This window comes from Myxocyprinus asiaticus, chromosome 1 (assembly GCF_019703515.2).
Source record: "Myxocyprinus asiaticus isolate MX2 ecotype Aquarium Trade chromosome 1, UBuf_Myxa_2, whole genome shotgun sequence".
NCBI lineage: Eukaryota > Metazoa > Chordata > Actinopteri > Cypriniformes > Catostomidae > Myxocyprinus > Myxocyprinus asiaticus.
Genome location: NC_059344.1, coordinates 44,265,382 through 44,283,943, shown reverse-complemented (window position 1 = coordinate 44,283,943; position 18,562 = coordinate 44,265,382).

Below are 18,562 nucleotides of genomic sequence, written 5' to 3'. Positions count from 1 at the left end.
ATCGTAGTTTTTGTAAAAAACTTTTGTACTGTCGTTAACCCACTCACTTCTTTTCTTAGTCCTTCTAGAACGTTTACCTGTTCTGGAGATTGTCAACATGCTTTTGTCACTGTCAAAACGCTTCTGTGTAGTGCGCCTGTTCTAGCCGCGCCGGATTGTGCATTGCCTTTTAAACTGGAGGTGGATTCAAATGTGGTCTGGGCTGGTGCTCTGTTACTTCAGGAAGATGAACATGGTATCTATCACCCCACATGTTATTTCTCAAGTTTACTAAACATCAACTAAACTATTCCACCATTGAGAAAAAAGCTTTGGCCTTATTACTAGCATTACAGTATTTCGAAGTATACATTGGTTCAAATCATCTCCCCGTAACTGTCTATACTGATCGTAACTCTCTAGTGTTCCTGTCTCGCATATATAATCAGAATCAGCGCCTTATGCGCTGGTCTCTGGTTCCCTATCTGTCACTCACTCGATGTTGTGTCGATATAGTGACACTAGGGGTCACTCTTGGGAGCCCCAAACACCTCTGCTTTTTTGAAAAAAGGCCAATGAGAATTGCCGAGTGGAATTTGCATGCCACTCCCCCGGACATATGGGTATAAAAGGAGCTGGCATGCAACCACTCATTCAGATTTTCTCTTCGGAGCTGAGCGGTTCTATTCATTGAAGCTGAATTCATACGCAAAGTTCATTCACCTCGTCTGCTGGATTCTACGGCGCATTTCAGTGGCTTCTCCCCATCTGCACCCGTGGAGTGCAGAGAACACCCCTGGGCACTTCGGCAGAAACAACTAAAAGAGTATATTCTAAAAAGAATATATTTTCTTTCTAAAAGAGCGGCAAACATGGAACGTCTTTTTAAAGATGCCTTCATGTCTGTGTGTTATTCCTGGTTGCAGTTGATATCTCTCCGCTTCTGACAGCCATGATCGCTGTCTTACGTGGCTGGGTGCTGCCCACGCGGAGCATCGTTCGTGGATGTGTCCTCATTGCGAGGAATCACCTGGTTCAGCTTTCCCATGAACTGTCAGGTGTGGCAAGTACGACAAAACCTTTTTTAAGCCAGGTCAGAAGAAGTGTCTAAGAATTCTGTTATACATTTTTGTTATAGCTAAATGCCCTAACAAATCATGATCATGTGCTAATGACAGTACCTGCTAACGGAAACAATATGGAATCACAATCTGATAAACAGCATTTCAATCTAAATCAGTATCAGTATGAGAGCTCCACTTTTGCATTAACAACCCATTCTCTATAAACTAAGCAGTATTTCTATTTTTAGCTGTCTCAGGAGAAATGACAGAAGCAAATGGCAACATTGCAGTCACATTGCAGTCACGGCTTGCATTCGTATGAAAGCAATCCACCCCAGCAGCTCCCCGCCTCGGTCCTTCTACCTACGGGTATGAGACCGTGCCGGTTAGCACTGGGGGCGATTTGGGGACCTTAATGGGACCACCTCCGCCGGGTATCCCCCCACAGACCTCCCATTCTCCAGCACACTCGGTTGTCCTGGTCGGGTGCTCAGACGAGATCGCCGGCTCATCTCAGTGCAAGTTCAACATCTCGTTCGGAGCCCGAGAAGAAGACGAGTTATCGAGCGCAGCATCAGAGAGCGGGCTCATCCAGTCGGACGCAGAGGCATCGACTGGGCTTCCTCCTTCGGGAATGGTCACCCAGTCCCAGGCCGACGTGGAAATGACGGACATGCTTTCCTGGGCGGCCTCGAGTGTCGGGCTAGAGTGGAACCCTCCGCCCTCCCCTGAACCCTTGCGGCTCAACGATTGGTTTCTGGGCTCGGGGCGCTGCCCACGGCCACGCCCCGCCCCGTTCCTTTCTTCCCGGAAATGCATGAGGAGCTGACAAGATTGTGGAAGGCACCTTTTACTGCCCGGTCCCAGTCTTTCAGCTCCCCCGCTCTCGCTACCCTCGATGGCGGAGCGGCCAGGGGGTATTCGGTGATCCCCCAGGTGGATAAGGCGCTCGCTGTGCACTTGTGTCCGCAGAGCGCCGCCACCTGGCGTGGGCACCCGAAACTCCCGTCCAGGGTCTGTAGTTCCCTATCTGTCACTCGTTCGATGTTGTGTCGATGTAGTGACACTAGGGGTCACTCTTGGGAGCTCGAGACACCTCTGGTCTTTGATAAAAGGCCAATGAAAACTGGCGAGTGGTATTTGCATGCCACTCCCCTTGACATACGGGTATAAAAGGAGCTGGTATGCAACCACTCATTCAGATTTTCTCTTCGGAGCCAAACGTTCATGCTCATTGAGCTGAATTCTTAATGTTCATTCACCTTTGCTGGATCTGATGGCGCATTTCAGTGGCTTCTCCCTCCTCTGCACTGGTGCACTGCAGAGAACGCCCCTGGGTGCTTCGGCACAAAAAAGAGAGTATATTTTCTGAAAGAGTATATTTCTCTAAAAGAGCAGCACACACGGAACGTCTTTTTAAAGACGTGTCTTTGTAAAGATGCTTTTCCGATTGTGTGTTATTCCTGCCCCAGCACAGCTCAAGATCCCGCACCCCATCTGCTTGTCGCCAAGGGTGTCCCCCTGCAGTGGAGGTGGATGCCCTTTCGGCCCGGCCCTGGCGTGGAGCCCACCGCAGGAAGTAGACACCACCCATCTCACAGTCGGCCGCTAAGAACCCATGAAGGTCTTCAAAGCGCCCCTGAGATGGGCGACCCAGGGTCAAAAAACCCACTCATCTGGAGCTGATAGGAAGACCACTCCATTCCCCGGTGGATGGCCAGGTGGAGAATCTTTTGTTGCCTTTTTGTTTGATTTCGCCACATGCCCAAGTGGCTGTGGTACCCAACAGTTCAGCAAAAGAGTGGTTTCCTCCTTCCCTGGGTCATATACCCAGTGTGCACGGTCATCATCATGACTACCGTCCATGGGTTTTTCCTTGCAGGATTGGCACTCCAGCGGCGGTCTTCCCGCCCCTGAGTGCCCAGCTGTGGCACACATCCGCCCCCAATGTGACAGTCTCCACAGGTCACGAGGACAGGCCTCTTCCTCCCCCGTCCCAGGCTGTTCCAGGGGTGGTCACAAGGAGCCAGGTATGTGCTTCGATGTCCCTAGACTCAGCACGGCCACAACGTGGTGTGGCACCTCAAGCTCTGCCCCGCCGCAAGGCCCCACCTGCCGGTATGTCCAATGACGTTGTCCCTTTGGTCCCCCTTGCGCAGATTTTGGATGCGTGGCTTTCCAATCTGTCGAGATGGCTGGTCCGGACCGTCCGACTTGGCTACGTGATTCAGTTCGCCAGGCGTCCGCCCAGGTTCAGCGGTATCCACTTCACCTTGGTGAAGGACGAAAACGCTGCTACCTTGTGTGTGTAGATCGCTACCCTCCTACGGAAGGGCGCGATAGAACCTGTCCCTCTGCCCGAGATGAAGAAGGGGTTTTACAGCCCCTACTTCATAGTACCGAAAAAAGGCGGTGGGTTGCGGCCAATCTTGGACCTGCGAGTACTGAACCAGGCTTTACACAGACTCCCGTTCAAGATGTTGATGCAAAAAAGCATTCTGGCGAGCGTCCGGCATCAAGATTGGTTCACGGCAGTAGACCTGAAGGATGCGTACTTCCACGTCTCGATTCTACCTCGACACAGACCCTTCCTGTGGTTTGCATTTGAGGGGCAGGCGTATCAGTACAAGGTCCTCCCTTTCGGCCTGTCCTTGTCTCCTCGCATCTTCACAAAGGTTGCAGAGGCAGCCCTTGCCCCGTTAAGGGAAGAGGGGATTCGCATTTTCAACTATCTCAACGACTGGCTAATCCTAGCTCACTCTGGGGACATGTTGTGTGCACACAGGGACTTGGTGCTTTCACACCTCAGCCGACTAGGGCTTCGGGTCAACTGGGAAAAGAGCAAGCTCCTCCCGGTTCAGAGCATCTCTTTCCTTGGTTTGGAGTTGGACTCAGTCTCTTTGACAGCGCACCTCACGAACGAGCGCATCCAGTCGGTGCTGGCCTGTTTGAAGGCATGGAGTACAGCAGTTCCACTGAAACTCTTTCAGAGGCTCCTGAGGCATATGGCATCCTCAGCGGTGGTCACCCCACTCGGGTTGATGCATATGAGACTGCTTCAGCACTGGCTTCAGACTCGAGCCCCGAGAAGGGCACGGCGCCACGGGACACATCGTGTGGTCATCACACCGGTCTGTCACCGTCTTTTCAGCCCTTGGACCGACCTCTCGTTTCTACAGGCAGGTGTTCACCTAGAACAGGTCTCCAGGTTCATCGTGGTCACAACAGACGCCTCCAAAATGGGCTGGGGTGCTGTTGTGGATGGGCCCGTGACTGCATTGGCACATCAACTGCCTCGAGTTGTTAGCAATTCTGCTCGCCCTGCGGAGGTTTTGGCTGTTGAACCAGGACAAGCACGTGTTAGTTCAGACAGACAACATGGCAATGGTAGCATGTCAACCGCCAAGGTGGTCTGCGCTCTCGTTGTATGTCACAACTCGCTGTGAGCCACTCACATCCCGGGCAACCTCAACACTACAGCGGACGCGCTGTCACGGCAGGTTACCCTCAGGGGAGAATGGAGACTCCACCCTCAGGTGGTCCAGCTGATTTGGAGTCGATTCTGACAGGCACAGGTGGACCTGTTTGCCTCCCAAGAATCCTCCCACTGCCCGCTCTGGTACGCCCTGACCGAGGCCCCCCTCGGCATAGACACGCTGGCACACAGCTGGCCCCCTGGCCTGCACAAATAAGCGTTTCCCCCGGTGAGCCTATTTGCACAGACTCTGTGCAAGGTCAGGGAGGACAAGGAGCAGGACATCCTGGTAGCACCCTACTGGCCCACCCGGATGTGGTTCTCAGAACTCACGCTCCTCACAGCAGCCCCCCCCCGGTGAATTCCCCTGAGGAAGGACCTTCTTTCCCAGGGACAGGGCACCATCTGGCACCCGCAACCAGGCCTCTGGAATCTCCATGTCTGTCCCCTGGATGGGACGCAGAAGACCTAAGCAGTCTACCACCCGCGGTGGTAGACACGATCACTCAGGCTAGGGCCCCCTCTATGAGGCACCTGTATGCCTTTAAGTGGTGTCTGTTCGCTAAGTGGTGTTCTTCTCGACGGGAAGACCCCCAGAGATGCGCAGTCGGATCAGTGCTTTCCTTCCTGCAGGAGTGGTTGGAAGGGCGGCTGTCCCCTTCCAACTTGAAGGTGTATGTTGCTGCTATAGCAGCACACCATGACACAGTCAAAGGTAAGTCCTTAGGGAAGACATGACCTGATCATCAGGTTCCTGAGAGGTGCCAGGAGGCTGAATCCCTCCAGACCGTGCCTCGTTCCCTCATGGGACCTCTCTGTAGTTCTTCAGGGTCTACAGAGAGCCCCCTTTGAGCCTTTGCAGTCAGCTGAGCTTAAGGCATTCTCCTTGAAGACTGCCCTCTTGACTGTGCTCACTTCCATAAAGAGGGTAGGAGACCTACAAGCGTTCTCTGTCAGCAAAACGTGCCTGGAGTTTGGTCCGGGCTACTCTCATGTGATCCTGAGACCCCAACCGGGCTATGTGCCCAAGGTTCCCACGATCCATTTTAGGTACCAGACGGTGAACTTGCAAGCACTGCCCCAGGAGGAGGCAGACCCAGCCCTATCGCTGCTGTGTCTGGTGCGTGCTTTACGCATCTATTTGTATCGCACGCAGAGCTTTAGGATCTCTGAGCAGCTCTTTGTCTGCTTTGGTGCACAGCGGAAAGGAAGCGCTGTCTCCAAGCAGAGGATCGCCCACTCATTGACGCCATAGCTATGGCATATCATGCCCAGGACATGCCGCCCCCGGTAGGGCTACGAGCCCATTCTACCAGAGGTGTAGCGGCCTCCTGGGCCATGGCCATGGGTGCCTCTCTAACAGACATTTGCAGAGCAGCGGGCTGGGCAACACCCAACACCTTTGCAAGATTCTACAACCTCCGGGTGGAACCGGTTTCGTCCCAGGTAGTGGCATGCAATACAAGCGGATAAGCCCGGGATAGCCGGCCGGATGAATCGCTTGCACATAGCGCCTTTCACCTCTTCTGAGCTGAAAACATGAGCCATTAATTCCCAGTAGTGTTCACAAACTATGTTCCCTGGTTGACTTCCTCCGAGCCCTGTGGCAGTCGAGTCTTCGGAGAGACTCGCTGCCGGCCCAGTACACGTGCTAACTAAGAGCCCTGTTCTGGGGTAGGTGCTCTGCATGTGGCGGTTCCCTGTAAGGTAACCCAATGCGATATATATCTTCCGCTAATTCGTTTCCCTGTTGGCAAACTGCATCTTCCTTGGCAGAGCCCCTCTGCCCCAGTTTCCATGTTTGTAGTAACTCCTCCCCCGTTGGGTAGGATCTACCTTGAGACTCTCCACATGGTGGGCAAGACCATGTGATGTATTTTTCCACTTAAATATCCCCCCCTCTCTTTGGGCGAGGTGTGGTCTCCGCGGTGTCTGGACCTGGTGGCCCAGCCGGATAACCCCCCTTCTTTTATATGGTGTAGAAAAAAGAAGGGAAAAGAGGCCACAACTGGGTTAGCCTGTCTCTATCTTTTGGGTAGTCAACTTGTCCCCAAAGGGCCGTTCGACACTCATAACTATGTTGGGGGAGGTTACGTGTTGGCCTGCTATGCTGGCTACGAGGCACACAGTGGTCTGCCCGTCACACACCGCCAGTTCATGTAATGCAGTTCAGCCAGTTGTGGCATTTCGTATACAGACCCCTAGTGTCACTACATCGAAACAACGTCGAGTGAGTGACAGATAGGGAGCATCCTGGTTACTTTCGTAACCTCCGTTCCCTGATGGAGGGAAGAAGAAGTTGTGTCCCTCCTGCCACAACGCTGAACTACCCGCTGAAATGGCCGGACCTTGTCTCGGCTCCTCAGCATAAAACCTGAATGAGTGGTTGCATACCATCTCCTTTTATACCCGTATTTCAGGGGGAGTGGCATGTAAATATCACTCGCCAATTTTTATTGGCCTTTTATCAAAGACCAGAGGTGTCTCGGGCTCCCAAGAGTGACCCCTAGTGTCACTACATCGACACAACGTCTCGTTCCCTCCATCAGGGAACGGAGGTTACACAATTAACCAGGACAATCTACTTCATCCCTGATGGCTAGAGCCTGCGTTTCCGCTGGACAAGCCACCTCCGCCCTGCATGCCATGGCTCTCCTGCAAGCACACAAGGCCAAGGCGCTAAAAGAACTGCACGAGGGTAGTTCTGACCCAGGATTGATGCAGGAACTGCGCTCGGCGCCGGCGTGGAGCCCAGTGCAGGAAGCAGACGCCACCCATCTCACGGCCGGCCGCCAAGAACCCGAGGAAGGCTTTGAAGCGCCTTGTGAGAATCTTTTGTTTCATTTTAATTTAATTTCGCCGCATGTCCAAGAGGCTGCAGTATCCAAAAATTCAACAAAAGAACGGTTTTCTTGTCCCCAGGGTCATATGTTCGGTGCGCATGGCTGATGTCACGACCACCATCCACCGTCCCATCTTTGCAGGTATGGCGAAGACCCCCAGAGATGCACAGTCGGATCAGTGCTTTCCTTCCTGCAGGAGATGCTGGAGGGGCGGCTGTCCCCCTCCACCCTGAAGGTGTATGTAGCCTCTATCCGGGTTACTCTCACGTGATCCTGAGACCCCAACTATGTACCTTGGCTATGTACCCAAGGTTCCCATGACTTCTTTTAGGGATCAGGTGGTGAACCTGCAAGCACTGCCTCAGGAGGAGGCAGACCAAGCCTTGGCATTGCTGTGTCCGGTGCGAGCTTTACGCATCTATTTAGATCGCACGCAGAGCCTTAGATGTTCTGAGCAACTCTTTGTTTGCTTTGGAGGTCAGTGGAAAGGAAGCGCTGTCTCCAAACAGAGGATCGCCCATTGGGTCATCGACGCCATCACGATGGCATATCAGGCTCAGTATGTGCCACCCCCTGCAGGGTTACGAGCCCACTCCACCAGGAGTGTGGCGGCCTCCTGGGCCCTGGCCAGTGGGGCCTCTTTGGCAGACATCTGCAGAGCAGCGGGCTTGGCAACACCCAACACCTTTGCGAGGTTCTACAATCTCCGGGTTGAGCCTGTCTCATCCCATGTATTGGCAGCCACAAGCAGGTAAGTTCCGGGACAACTGGCCGGGTGTACCGCTTGCGCATAGTGCCTTTTCCCCTCCCTTGAGGTGAAGAGGTGCGCTTTTGACTCCCAGTCGTGTTCACAGACTGTGATCCCTGGATGACTTTCCTCCTTAGCCCTCTGGCAGCTGAGTTTGCGGAGAAACTTGCTGACCGGCACAGTACATGTGCTAATGAGCCCCTGTACTGAGGTAGGTGCTCCACATGTGCTGGTTCCCCGAAGGCGACCCCATGTGATATCTTATGCAAAATTGTTTCCCTGACAGCAAACTGTGTCTTCCTTGGGCAGAGGTCCCTCTACCCCCGGTCACCATGCTCTGTAGAAACTCCTCCCCCTTCGGGTAGGACCTACCATGAGACCTTTCCACATGACATACTTCCGACAAGACTCTGTAAGACCATGTGACGTATTCCATTCAAAATAGCACTGCTTCAGCACTGGCTTCAGACTCAAGCCCCGAGAAGGGCATGGCGCCGTGGGACACATCGTGTGGTCATCACACCGGTCTGTCACCGTCTTTTCAGCCCTTGGACCGACCCCTCGTTTCTACGGGCAGGTGTTCACCTAGAACAGGTCTCCAGGCTCGTCGTGGTCACAACAGACACCTCCAAAACGGGTTGGGGCGCTGTTTGCAATGGGCACACAGCCGCTGGCTTGTGGACTGGCCCGCGACTGCATTGGCACATCAACTGCCTCGAGTTGTTGGCAATTCTGCTCGCCCTGCGGAGGTTTTGGCTGTTGAACCAGGACAAGCACATGTTAGTTCAGACAGACAACATGGCAATGGTAGCATATGTCAACCGCCAAGGTGGTCTGTGCAGTGTCTTCCCCTTGGGAGGGACACCCCCTGATGCAGACACTTATGGCTCCCAGTCAGTTAACAAATTCCACTCTTTTTGGGGAGAAAAGAGAGGGAAAAGAGGCCTCAGCTGGGCTAGCCTGTCCCTATAGTTGGGCAGTTGACTTGTTCCTGATAGACCGTTCGATGCTCCTAAGAGCATTGGGGGAGGTTACGTAACAGCCTGGTGCGCTGGCTATGAGGCACACAGCAGTCTGCCCATCACACACCGCCAGTTCACTTAACACAGTTCAGCTAGTTGTGGAATTTTGTATAGGGACCCCTAGTGTCACTACATTGACACAACATCGAGTGAGTGACAGATAGAGAATGTCCTGGTTACTTTCGTAACCTCCATTCCCTGAAGTCCCTCTTGCCACAAGGCGAACTACCCGCTGAAATGGCCGGGACCTGCTCTCGGCTCCTCAGCACAAAACCTTAATGAGTGGTTGCATACCACCTTCTTTTATACCCGTATGTCTGGGGGAGTGGCATGCAAATTCCACTCGCCAATTCTCATTGGCCTTTTTTCAAAAAAGCAGTGGTGTTTGGGGCTCCCAAGAGTGACCCCTAGTGTCACTGCATCAACACAACATCCCGTTCCCTCCATCAGGGAACGGAGGTTACAAAAGTAACCAGGATGTTGTGCAGGGTTATAATTTCGTCATTATCCCTCTGGGGTCTGAGGGTGTTTTAGGCCCTGGAGAAGTTTTGACATTCCTTGACATTTGTGCTTTTTTCAGTTGCTTAAAAACATATTAATGGCTAAAGTCTGATAACACTGTATTCAGAACAAACTGTGCTACAACAATATGTGAGCAACTTGTATATACATGTTTGTATTTTTGAGAAAATAACGTTTATGTGTGGTTTTTGAAAAAAAAATTAAGTCACTGAAATAAGGCCATATAACACATACTAAACATTTGTTCACAAGACTTTTGAGAAGTGAATCTTGTAGCCTAGAGTTTTTGCTACAAAATGATGTGAAAACCATCCTGATCACTCATTCATACAAAACAATATAGTCATTTAACTTTTGTAAGACACTTTTAGTGTTTGAAAGGCCATATGCAAGGAGGCGTGGATGATCATGAATATTGATGTGATTCACACCTGAGGAGACAAAGACCCTTGGCCTATCAATGAGGAATGTGACTGAGAGAGAATGAATGTGTGGAGACTTAATGATTGAATGTATTGTTTGTAGCTTATTCACAAAATCAAGTTTAATTAAAATAAGTAATCTGACTATACATTTTCTTTACATAAAGACTTTACTTAAAAACTTTAGACCTACACTACCATTTAAAAGTTTTAGATCGGTAAGATTTTTTAATGTTTTTAAAAGAAGTCTCTTCTGCTCACCAAGGCTGCATTTATTTGATCCAAAATACAGCAAAAACAGTGATATTGTGAAATATTTTTACAATTTAAAATAACTGTTTTCTATTTGAATATATTGTAAAATGCTATTTATTCCTGTGATCAAAGCTGAATTTTCAGCATCATTACTGCAGTCTTCAGTGTCACAGGATCATTCAGAAATCATTCTAATATACTGATTTGCTGCATATTTGACATATTTCAAAGTTCAATACTCTGAATACTGGCTGGTAAGTCTGGAAATAGTCCAACTAGTAAAATATGTACATTTTTATATAAAATAGCATGTCAACTAATGTAAGTAAATTCTTACTCATCCGCAATTGTATCCTCAGCTGGATCAAGTCGCTCTTCAAAATGCAAATGTTCATCGCCGGAGTCCCGCTCTTCTTCTGAGGAAAATGTGAACTCTTTGTCACTATCCAGGACCACCTCTAGAGCTTCCTCACCTGTGTAGAGTGCCATCTTCCAAACGTGCAGGAAAGTGAATTAATCTGACGATGAACTTGATGCTTTTTAAGGCATTGTTGGGGGCGTTTACCATTTGCATTGATCGCCTCAGCACATTACCATATGAATAGCGCCCTCTGCATTTGGGTGGGATCACATTAGCGATAAATAGCTGAGCCAGGAGAAACTGTACATCTCTTTAGTTTCATACAGATTACATTGCAGGAGAATATTTGTTTTAAATTTGAATTGTTTTATTTAAAAGTAGAAATTTTAAGCTTTCTTTAGACATATGTTTCATGTTTGTGTGATAAGTATTCGCTGAGTTTCAGTTAATTTTGGTGACGTGTTTCAGAAAGATGCTCGCGGAGACAGAGACGGCTGAAAGCGCACCCTGTTTATTTTCTTTATTTTACAAAAGCACAAGGTTTTGTTGTTATTGTGAGTGTACACAAATAAGAGTAGACACTTTATAGTCTCGAATGATGTCTTACACTTATCTGTATGCCCAAAAATAACGGAGAATTTTAAGTTGTTTCTGCTGTTATGAGGAAAAAATCCAGCAGGACGTGCCGGCACGTCCGTCGACCCCTGAGGGTTAAACACAAGAAAGGTGTTGACAATGTGTTAGCTGATGCTTTTTCAAGAATTTAATTTGTTAAGAAATATGTATGTTGTAACAAACATACAGTACTGTTCAAAAGTCTTAGACACATAAGATGTTTCACAAAAGCATTTGTCTTAAGATGGTTATCTATATCTTTATTTTTCTTCATTATTTATACAGCTTTAGTGTGTCAATAGGAAATATAAATGTTAGACTCCCAAACATTACTTTTGCAAATAGAAAAGATTAGAATTGAAGAACAGGGAGCCCTGCAACAGATGTCATGGCCCCTACAAATCCCCCCAATGAACATCGTGTCAGTCTGAGATTACATAAAGAGACAGAAGCAATTGAGACGGCGGCGAATTCTCCAAGAAGCTTGGAACATCCTATCTGCCAATGTTGTGGTGTATTGAAGACTCTTTTCTCTTTCAATAAGAAAACTATAAGAAAAAAAAATAGTCAGGAGTTCCAGGTGTCAAAGGTTAGGGTTTATTGAGCCAAACAACAGACCAGAGATGCCAGCTGATGATCTGACTCTCTCGGTCCAGACTCTCATTCTTATGCAGTTTGTTATCTTGAATTACCTCATACACATGCCCTCTTATTTTTTGTAGTCAATGGGTGCTGTTCGCCACCATTATTGCACAGAGCCTCTGACTTATTTTTAATGGTAGAAATCTAGCTTTTAGTCCATTTAAAAAAAAAAAAAAAAAAACTTTTAAATTAATTTATTATGAAAGTATACATTTTGAGTAAATAGAATATAACAGTTTAAGCACAATATAGTAACTTTGAACATTGGCTGTGGTAATTTTTAATTATTGGCTGTGTTTCCCAGTACCTAGGAATGTATTGTACCATTGTTTTTGCTACTGTGTGTTTCTTGCAGCATAAGAACTTAGGCCTCATATTCTCTCTCCTGAATCACATAATGCCCAGGCTATTCTAAATAAGTACTTTTTCTATGTTTGATATATAAAAAATACACTATGATATAGAAAAATATACTATATATTCCCTCCTTTGAGACTCCCCAGAGTCTCACCTCCCTTTTGGTGCCAGTGACATTGTGTAGTCTGTGTTAGCAAGCCCGCAGCGGCCCCCTGGTGTCTTGGCCCCGTTCCAGTCCCTTCGTGGTCACCAATAATGATGTTGTGGAGTACTGAAGACTCTTTTCCCTTTCAGTAAGAAAACTCTCGAAGTCAGGAGTTCCAGCTGTCAAAGGTTAGAGTTTATTGAGCCAAACAACAAACCCGAGATGCCAGCTGACGATCTGACTCTCTTGGTCCAGACTCTCATTCTTATACAGTTATCTTGAATTACCTCATACACACATCCTCTTATTATTTTTTTGTAGTCAATGGGTGCCGTCCACCATCATTATTTCACAGAGCCCCTGACTTCTTTTTAATGGTGGAAATCTGGCTTTTAGTCCATTTGTTTTTAAATAACCTTTTAAATTAATTTATTATGAAAGTATGCATTTTGAGTAAATAGAATATAACAGTTTATGCACAATATAGTAACTTTGAACACTGGCTGTTTCCCTGTACCTAGGAATGTATTGTACCATTGTTTTTGCTACCATGTGTTTCTTGCAGCATAAGCACTTAGGCCTTATATTCTCTCTCCTGGATCACATAATGCCCAGGCTATTCTAAATAAGTACTTTTTCTATATTTGATATATAAAAATACACTATGATATAGAAAAATATACTATACCAACAACCAAGAAAAACTATGTCCAGATGTACCTAGGAGAATTGGTGCTGTTTTAAAGGCAAAGGTGGTCATACCGAATATTGATTTAGCTTTTTTATGTTTACTGGACTTTGTATGACATTAAGTGATAAATGAAAACTATTTATGTCATTATTTTTGAAGACATCCTCACTATGCAACATTTTTCACAAGTGCCTAAAACATTTGCACAGTACTGTCTATTACGTACATGTATATATGAGTTTGGTCTTAAGGGTGGGGGTGTTACGTCGTGTACATGTGTCTGTGTTTTGGTTTGTTGTTGTGTTGTCTCTCTCTCTCTGTCTCATCTCCTCATATCATGCTCACTGACACTCGCCATTGGATCAATCATTGTTACCGGTCCGAAGTCATCACCCTACCTCCGCCAATCCGCTGTTGCTCCAACTGTTTAAAAGCCCATCCAAAACGAAATGTTGTTGGCTCCGTTTTCTACCATGTCATTGTGTTATCTGCTCTAATTAAAATTGTAAAACAGTTGCTGTGTATCATTGTGCTGTGCTGTTGTTTCCGCATTTTGTCACTCATTGTTTTTGTTCATTGCTCGTTCCGTAATTGTGACATTTGTGTGACTTGGTGCACAAATAGTGACAAATTTTATATTAGAGACACTAGTTAAGGAGTGAGTGCCACCCCTTGTAAGTTTTGTGTTGTGTTAAGCAGAGCAGATAAGTAAGGGTTTTGGGTTTTGTTAGTCAGTCTAGAGGGATTGGGGTAAAGTTAGCGGGCAGTTTTTGTTTTGTTTTGTTCCTTGATTTGGTGCCGTTCACGTCCCTTTTCCCCCTTTATTCTATCGGTACAGTACATATTGTAAATACTTAAAATTTTCACCTATTGTACATTACTCACTATTCGCGGCATCTACCATTTGTATTTAAATAAACCACTTTTTTGGGAATATAGCTCTGTTATCTTGGTCTTTTATGTACCCAGTATCCACGACAATAATTTATTCTTAATGTTACACACTTTATACCCCTAGGCATGTTGGGGGTCATAACATGCTCTACGAAGCCCATGCAAACAAAACGGATGTGAAGCGTAGCAGAAGTTAATGGTCACTTGTCACCCCTGCTGTTAAATGCTGACCGTGGCCTTCCCTGAGCGTACACAGTGGTACATGTCCAGGAAGGGAGCCGTTAGCCGCAATGCCATCAACAGAACAAACCCCACTACCCGTCCCTCTGTCGGAAAGCACGCGCTGCATCCGACGTTTGCTTCCCTCTCCACAGCTTCTTAAGATACTGAGCCACTGGAGAAAGCCGCCAGACCTCCAGGCTGCAGCAGCCACCAGATGAAATGCTTCTCTGTGCTGCCTGACCTTCCATTTATTCATCTGTTTCATATGACTTTACTGTATGACCGACCGCTACTGTAACTTTAGTGTCCTGTGCTGTGGGATCATCCACAAACACTGGGACAACAAACAATTAATAAATCATCATAAATATATTTACATTATACTTTGTCTCAAAGAACCTGCAAGAAATTGGTTAGTTATCATTTATTTTAATTATTTAAATATGTACATGTTAAAATGTATGTTTTTTTTTATTTTTTTATTTTTTTGTGGATAAGTTAGTGAGTTAATTAGACACATTATTATGGGTATACATTTTTTATACAAGTATATGTATACATGCCATAAAATCAGTGGAAATGAAATAAAAATTTTGGCTAAATCTTCTGGCATTTACAGTGGACTTTTTTAATAAGAGGATCACATGTGCAGATGAAATTCATATCGAATTTTATTGACAAGAGGAACTTAAGTGTACATTGCCAGTGCATTATTAGACACAATACATATAAAATATAATGAAGTTTAATTTGCTGAAGTTTAAAATCTCAAAACTATTATTTTCTCTGGCTGCCGTTACATCTCTACAAGTATACCTGACTGCAGCTTGCTAAACGGCTGGCCCTTCAGTCTCTATCACACACACAAGCTGGGTCTCTCTGGGCGGTTTCGCTTTAGAAATCGGTCCAGATGAAATTCAGTGGCCATTTTCGCGAGATGTGAAGAGATACAACAGCTTGCCATTATCACTTGCCCGCTTACGGATGAAGAATCTTCATTCTCCGTACAGTAAATCTGCTCCTGTGTTTTTTTTTATGCCTGGGACATGCATCCCATGCAATGAATAAGCGTGCACTGTTTCACACAATCAGTTTCCATGCAAGGATGTGCAGTTGAGTCAAACGAGTAGCTCCTGAAAAGTCCTACTTTTCCGATAGCATAGCCAACATCTCTTAGAGGACGATTCAAATTTAGGGACATGGGCTGTGTGGAGTGATGACAAAGGAGGGACTACAGGCTTTAGTGTACGCAAAGGGAAACTTGCGTGAATATTGATACCTCCCAGCTGACGAGCCAGGTTTTCTCTGATATCTATCTGGGTTAAGTTCACCGGTCTACGCTCATCCCATGGTGCCACATCGACGTCGTAAGATTTTATCATTTGGAGTGACCTATCAACACCGCCCATGTTTTTGTTATAGTCGCTGATGACAGTGGGCTGGAGGGCTACTTCTTTTGTCCAGTCGCCATAATTTTTTACAAACCTAGTAATTTCGGTTGAGCCATTCGCATTGTGGAAATTGGAGAGGCATGTAATTGCACGCGTGTCCTTCCATTGAATTACAAGTATATTCCCCTCAATCCTACACCATCTCATATCCCCACGAGCTGTCTTGCACTCCCATCTTTTAATCCTTAAATTCTGCAGGAAACTGTTTACGATTCACCCTGCATGTCCCACAGGCATTAGTTCCCATTTTTAACAACCACAAGAGCTGGGGACATGTAAAAGTTGTCAAACCAAACATTGTGGCCCTGGTCTTTGAATGGCTGCAGTAACGATTCAACTACTTTGGTGGCCAAGTCAGTGACACGCCCATCATGACTACCTGTGTAAACATTAAAGTCGAGAGTATACACCGAGTCTGATGTTGCAATTACCCATAATTTAAAACCCCACCGAGTAGACTTGCCCTTCATGTATTGTTTAAATCCTGACCTAGCTTTAGACTTGACCATATGTTCATCTATTGCGAGATTTTGGTTAGGCTGAAAGAGCTGCTGGCATTTTTGTTTGAGGTGGTCCATAAGATAACACAACTTCCTAAGGCGATCCTGATTATCCTCTGTGGTAGGGTCTACAACATGTAGAGCTGCTAAAAGAGCCTTGTAGCGGTCACGCAACATAAATGCCCTCACCCACGAGCCCTGAAGTGACTTGGTTCCCCAATGACGATGGGAATCAGGGAGAATATTGAAAACCCCATGTAAATGAGCAACACAAGAAATTTGTAAAATTCATTGAGGGTCACCTCCATCCAAACTCCTTGGTAGCTGGAATATGACAGACAGTTTAGGACGAGCTCCCACCCCTGACGGTTTGTAAAGCTGCATATCTCAGCAACTACAGCATGAGTAAAAAACAGCATGAAAAAGTAAATTTCTCACAACATCATATTTGAGGTTGACCACAGAGCCTGACGCACGCTACCTAAGTCAATACCGAATGGATGGCTAGGCTTAAATGGGACAGGTTTTGGTGCCTGTGAATCGATGTCAGAGTACGAGGGATAAGAAACAGAGTCAGGGAAGCATTTACACTTTCTAGCTGACTTGGGACCTGTGTGAGAATGGCTAGCCATACCCAAAATAATAAGAGTAACAGTGTTAGTGTTACTGTGAGTATCAGTCATATGAGAAATGGAAACAAACAATACATACACATTCATACATACCCAGTTGATGGTCTTGGCTGGGGATCAGGTTCCATCTCATCCTCCATCTCCTCATGGTCCGGGTCTTCCTGCAGTAGTTCCTGGTCCAGCAGATCTTCTTCCTGTGTGCTCATGCCCTCAAAAGCAGGGAGCCATTGTCTTTCTATCTCTACAACAGAAAAAAAGTACACAATTGGTAGCCAGCAGTGTGTTCTTCACAAATCCATACACTGAATGGTCATCAAAGGCTTGCAAACTAACCAGAATGTCCAACTGCAGACAGCCCTCTCACACTTTCCTTGTGAACAGGAAGCTTCACACAACCTAAAATCATGTCTGTGTGATGGATTGGTAAGGCTATCTGCTAAATTATAAAAAGATATCTATTTTTTTTTTTTTATTACATGGAAAAATCAACAAGCTAGATAACTTATCTAACTAGCAGGCCAGTTTCCAGGCAGGTCTGAACAGTGTAAACAGCATCTGCTCTCTGCCTCACATTACTTCAGGTGGATTTTTCACAAGTGACAAAATTGGCAAAAAAAGTTATTGATATTTTGTTAAAAATGTACATTTTATTGCTAGTTAATCTTTATTTAGCAAGTTTCACAGAAACTGCCAAAAAAAGGTTTATATAAAAAGAAGATGCTCGCCGATGACGGTCACGTTTTTTTCCAGAAAAACAAAAAACTAGCTAGCACAAATAAATGTTTCGTAACTAAAAAGGTTTGACTATCTTCCACAAGCAACAAAATTGGCCAAAAAAGTTATTGATATTTAGCTAAAAAATGTACATAGTATTGCTAGCTAATGTTTATTTAGCAAGTTTCACAGAATTTTCCTAAAAAATAGAGGCTAGCTGCCTGTCCGATGAACGCCGACGGTCATGTCATTTTTTCCAGAAATAACTAGCGTTACTCCTACAAATAAATGTTTTGTAACTAAAACGTTTTGACTTTCAATAGACAATATTGACAACACATGTTAAATAACTTGTCTTACCTCAAAAGATCACCTCAGGTTTCAATTTGAAGCAATAAGTCCAACACTGGAGGTAATCTTCCGGTGTATCCTCTCTGGCTCCGCTCAGGCAAATGGAGGATGAAGATAAAGACAATACATTTATTACTCACGCCCAGTAACCCCTTAACCAATCATATGTGCTTTTAGCTTATATTGTCATGAATATCTGGCAGTTTTCAGAAATAAAATCGGTGATTGGATGGCGATGAGACAGGAACCATGGGAATAACTGTTCGCAAATTTGAATGCTCCGGCTGGAAAGGGTTAAACAAAAAATATTAATTGCAGAAATTAACGCTTTAAATTTCCCAGCCCTAATAACTAAACAGAGTCATCTATTTTTGTCATACTTTTTTCACTTAAAATTCAGCTTTTATTTTGGCAGAACTTTTACTTTTTAGTGTTTCTGTGTTGTTATGATGGTAGCTTCTCAATCAGGAAAAGGCAGTCGCTACGTGAATCAAATTGATTATTAATCCACAAAAAGCTGCTGTGTAATTAAATAAATATGTAGTCTGTATATGCCTGCACTAAATAGTGAATTAGCATTCACTGTAAAAAAAAAAAAAAAAAAAAAAGGTAAAATCAACAGTAACTTACTGGCAACAAATAGCCAGCAAGCTGCTG